Source organism: Mustela lutreola, chromosome 1 (assembly GCF_030435805.1).
Source record: "Mustela lutreola isolate mMusLut2 chromosome 1, mMusLut2.pri, whole genome shotgun sequence".
Lineage (NCBI taxonomy): Eukaryota > Metazoa > Chordata > Mammalia > Carnivora > Mustelidae > Mustela > Mustela lutreola.
The window spans coordinates 76,927,806-76,933,718 of NC_081290.1; positions in this window are offsets into that span (position 1 = coordinate 76,927,806).

Sequence of the window (5,913 nt, forward strand, 5' to 3'; positions counted from 1 at the left end):
TTCAACATTTGTAGAGAAAAAGAATTTTTAGTTAAATTGGACTTGTTACTGAGGGACATAAACTTTATGGACTGAAATTTTCTAGCCTCGATATTACTTGTGGGTAGTATTTAATGCGCTTACAAAATTCTAACATAATTTATAAGTTACTATTTCATCTTTTGCTTTAGAAGGTGTTAACAATTTTGCATGTTTAAGACAAGTGAAAATCAATATTTTTTCATACCTTAAAGTAAAAGCTATTCACACCATGATATTCAGTACTTCCAATCATTCTTAAGTATATGGTAAAGAAAACCACTTAATAACACATTGATCAGCTGATAGAAAGAGTTACAATGGGAGAAATGTTGCTGATTTCATATCAACTAAGACTCAGCAAAAGATTTTGCTACACTTTCTTTTCAGATACATTTGACATGTAACAAAGCAATAATGTTTATTAATGCATATTGATAACGCTTTAAAGGTATTAAAATAGCACATTTTGGTGTTATATAAACAAAGAAAAGTAGTTCAGATATCTTTAAAAGTAAGATAAATATTAAATACTATAAAGCTATATTACTGATACTGAGCATCTGTCTCTCACCAACATATGGAATACAAAGAATTTGTTTTTCTTGGCATTATCATTGCTTTGTACTACTCATGCAGAAGAGTAATCTAAGAGCAAAATTTATAAATATAACCCACTTAAGAAATATTTTCTTTTAGCATCTCAGAAGGCTCTTTGCCACTCCACTACAATGTAATGTTAATAAAACTAATGTTTTCAATAAATTTTGATCAGAGAACTCTAATTCAGTTACAGATATGAAGACTAATACGTAATATTATTCTTTAACTTTTATTTTAAGTGAGTTAGGAAAAGGTGATTTTAGCCTCAAAAAAATTCATCCTCTTAAAATTTTATGCTGTTTCCTAAAATAATGTTTATAAATAGTTTTCTTAAAGCCTACTAACTCCACAATAAAATCTTATATATTGAGATGTTCTTTCTGATTTTTGATTATAGAAAGAAAGAAAGGAGAAGCAAGTTCTCTTATCTATTCATATATCTATATCATTAGCATTGCTCTTGAAAATAAAAAAAGACAATTAAAAAAGTTTTGTATAATCTTTTTTCTATTATAAACAATTTTTATTTTTGAATTACACCTTCTCTTTAATTTTTTATTAAGGTATAACTGACATGCACCATTATTTTAGTTTCAGGTTTACACCATACTGATCTGGTATTAGTGCATATTGTGAAATGATCTCTTCAGTAAGTCTAGTTAACATGTGTCATCATACACAATTACAGAACTTTTTCCTTGTGGTGACAACTTCTGGGGATTTAAAAGTTTCATGTAATTTTGATGTTCTGTGGAAATGTCAAAAAGTGGAGGACAGTGTCACATATAATATTGGACATAAAGTAACACTATAAAACCACGTTTGACATCATTATAAGTTACTATTTTCGAAGTTTACTCATGTTAAACCATTAGCTTTAATAAAGTTGATTATGGTATATCCATCTGTAGTTTGTATTTAAAGCAGAAATTACCTATTTTCATCAAAGGAGCTTAATACTCGACTAATGAAGCCTATAAAAGTAAATATTCTAAAGGATTTTCAAAACCAAAGCAAAGTCCGATAATAAAGCCATGATGTCACAGAGATGTAGACTGTAACAGGAATCCAAATTTATGAGGCAAACCATGGGTGAAGTCGACAGCCAATATTTTGTAGAGAGTAGAAGAAATGTAAACAGATACAAATTCCTGAAACATGAAGGTGGCAATTGGTATAGATGGCAAGGGACAAGAGAGTTTTGAGATTCACGGAAGAGGATCCAGATCTGATTCAACAAAGTAGTTCCTGAGACTTCCCTGGATAAGGTTGATCAACAATTTCTTTTTTTTTTTTTTTTTTTTTTTTTTTTTTTTTTTTTTTTTTTAGATTTTATTTATTTATTTGACAGAGAGAGATCACAAGTAGTCAGAGAGGCAGGCAGAGAGAGAGGCAGAGAGAGAGGAGGAAGCAGGCTCCCTGCTGAGCAGAGAGCCCGATGCGGGACTCGATCCCAGGACCCTGAGATCATGACCTGAGCCGAAGGCAGCGGCTTAACCCACTGAGCCACCCAGGCGCCCCTGATCAACAATTTCTTAATGAAGACAAACTAGTAACTCATGTCAAAATACCCTGAGCAATTTTTAAATTTTTCATTTAAACATTCCAGTATATTAATATTTCTCTCATGATTTCAAATAATCATTTCTAACCAATTTTTTCAATCAATTGCAAATGTTAAGAGCAACAGGCCCAGATTGGAGTCACTTATGTCAACCCCATTTTAACAAAGTAAAACTTAATAATAGTTTTAGCTCTCCCAGAAATGTAATCTTACACCAGTTAGTCAAACAGGAATCTCCTCATCAGTACTAGTTAGGTAATCTGACAGACCCTTGTCATCCCCTGTAAGAATAACAAACCTGTTTCTTGCTTATTATAATTCCTTATTTGTGCTCCCTTCCACCTATAGAAGTCTTTTGTTTTGTACAGCCACTTGAGCATCTTTTTATCTCCTTGATTGGATGGTGCCCCATTTGAATTGATTTCTGCTAAAATAAACACTTTAATTTTTTAAAATATGCCTCAGTTTATCTTTTAACACAGGAATTTAAAAAAAAATTGTTAGATATAAATTCCTGAAGTCTGAGAACAATCCTATCCGTCAAGACACTGCTCTCTATCTTGTTAAAACTGCAAATGCCTTAAAAAGTTTAAGTGCAGGAGGATTTATTTCTGATATTTGGTAAACACATAGTTACATTAATCAATGTTGACTCTTGTCAGGCAAAAATCATGTGAATTTAATTTGCACATATTCCAATTTAACAATGATTGTCTCAAAAACAAGAAAGTTGGGTATACTGAAATCAGTATTTTCATTTGATACATTACCTTTTAAGTATTTATGTATACTTTCAGAAATAACCTTTGGAACAGTTATACATGACGTCTTTCACTGAGGAAATGTGACAGCTATGTCCTTTCAGAGACCAAAGATAAAGCAATTTCCATTTTGTCAAATATGCTAAATTTTTCACAAATTGCTTTACATTATTCATTGATGCATCCTTCATTTATCAAGGAGTTATTGAACACCTGATGTATGTTAAATACCATGTTAGGTTCTAGAAATACAATAAAAGCCATCCCTTGTCTTACGTCACACTCTATTATATACCAAAAATATGTAGTACTGGCCAAGGAAAACTGCATGGTGAGACAGTTGAAAGAAGGTACTTTGGTTTGCATTGCAAAAAAGCAGAATTTGCGATCCCAAGAAGAAATTCAACAGTTAGAGAACAAATCTAAATGAGGATGAAGTAACTAATTAAATTCTATCCTAATACATGCATAGTTTCCAGAGCTCCTTCTTGGTATCATGACTCAGAGACTAGAATAACTTTGAGCAAGAACAAGCAGAAGAAGGGATAGGTATATGATCTAGGTTCCCTCTGAAGACATTCTGAGGGGCTCCCTTAAGAGTACCCTTCATGTTTATGAGGCCAATGTGAATGCTGTGAATGTCACAGCATTCACATTACCTAGAAACAAAAAAAATATAATCTGCCCTTCCTTTTAGAAGGTCCAGAATCCAATTCTCCATAAAAAAAAAAAAGATGAATTGTTTATACCTACAATTAAATGACATAGTTGCTTGAACACACCATCAGGAATATTGAAATAACCGAGTACAGAGCATGAATTCAGTGTGTGTGTATGTGTGAGTGTGTGTGGCAAGAGAGGTATGATTATTCTCATGTCTGATTATACGCCTTAATTTTTAAGAATTCTATCCCTATCTTCCACCCCACAGCTTTTAAGAAACAAGGGGAAAAGAAAGGAAGGAAGGAAGGAAGGAAGGAAGGTAGGAAAAGGCAAGCAGGTGGCAGAAACTAAATCACTGAAAATATGGAGGTAAATAATGCAAGATAGACCTTACTCTGTTGAAATGGAGGGCAGACAAACTTAAAAAAAAGTTTTAAAGTGATCGAATACTGTTATATCCAACTACATAATTTTTAATATTTGAGCCCTTGACACAGAGCACAATATTTATAACTAAAGCACTGAATGGGATGCCTAGGAGCTCATGTGGTTAAACGTCCAACTCAGTCATGATCTCATGGGTTACGGGATCTGGGCCCACCTCAGGTTCTGAGCTTAGCAGGGATTTTGCTAGAAGATTCCCTCCTTTCCCCCATCTCCACACTCAGGCACTGCCATGCATGTACTCTCTTTCTGTAAAATAAATAAATGAATCTTTAAAAAAATGTATTTATGCAAATATTGAAAAATATGTAGCTTATGGCTTATAGAATTATGCAGTGGCAACCACAGGGCTGAGTTTGAGAATAGGGCCTCTGAACAAGGCTATATGGGATCAAATTCTGGTTCTGAGTGATCTAGAGCAAATCTCGGTCTTTGTTGGTTTCCTTAGCTCTAACTTGAGAATCAAAAAATAACTATATCATAGGGTTGTCATAAAAATGTATGTGTCAGTTTGTATAAATTATTTATAAGAAAGCATGATAAATAGTGGGCATTTAGGAAACATCAGCCATATTATATAACAGTTCCTTTTTTTTTTTTTTTTTAAGATTATTTATTTATTTATTTGACAGAGAGAGACACAGCGAGAAAGGGAACACAAGCAGAGGGCATAGGAAAAGCAGGCTTCCATCTAGGCAGAGAGCCTGTTGCAGGCTCGATCCAAGGACCCTGAGATCATGACCTGAGCTGAAGGTAGACACTTAACCAACTGAGCCACCCCGGCTCCCCTATCCAACAGTTCTTTAAGCATTGAAGTAGGTAATATCTTTAAATAATTAGAGTAAAAAAGTAAAGATCAATAACACATTTTGACTTATTATAGGAATAAAAAAAGGAGAAGTTCATTGGAAGATGGTGAAGAGTCCCATATTTTGAGGCCCTATGACTGTAATTTTCTTCAAAATAATTTAAAATTGAGATATTGTATTATAGGGGAAAATTACATGTGTTAAATACAAATCTCTTACCCAGAGGAGTTTAGGATTAATGGTTATTTGATTTATTTACCTCCAAAGAATCAAATAAAAAATAAGTGGGAAACTATTAATCTCCCATTATTGAATTAACAACTGCACCCTTAATGTTTCAATAAAATTAAAAAGTGAAAAACAAAGTTTCAAGTAGAGATTTTTTAAAAAATCTCAACTTTCTAACTAATGTGAGGTCAAAAAGTTTGTATTATTTGGTTCTGAGAGTAAATATAAATAAGGCTATCATTAAATTTTAAGGATCAAAAAAGGCAAAGATATAAGAGGTCATCTGTTTTTCCCTTCTATAAATTTCTTTCCACCAGATTTTTTTCCCATCCATTTTCAGACATCCCACCCAGCATTTCTAAAATTTCCCAAGGGAAATAATATGGACTTAAATTAGAGGCAAACAACAGTTCTCATATCTAGTAACTTTTTGGAGAGCACAGCGGAGAGGCTTATATGATTCCATAAAATGCTTTGAGATAAAGAAAATAGGAAAATAAATTCAGATTTCCTTTTTTAACCATTAGCATTCTAGATAAAAATCACACAGGCTGATGGAAGTTTTGATTACACATCATGAATTCGTCTACAATTTCCCCTTCCTTAACTACATGATTTTGAGGCCCCAATAAAATACAACACGATTGCTGGTGGTTTAGAATAACTTCCTTCACAGATTTCCATTTAAAACAGGTCTATACCGCGTTTCAAGAAAGAATTGCCCATGTGCATGTTAAAAACACATTTGAACTTCATGCAATTATTCTGTCCTAAACTATTCCTAGAAAGATGAAAGGAAGAGCATTTCACGGCATGAATATAC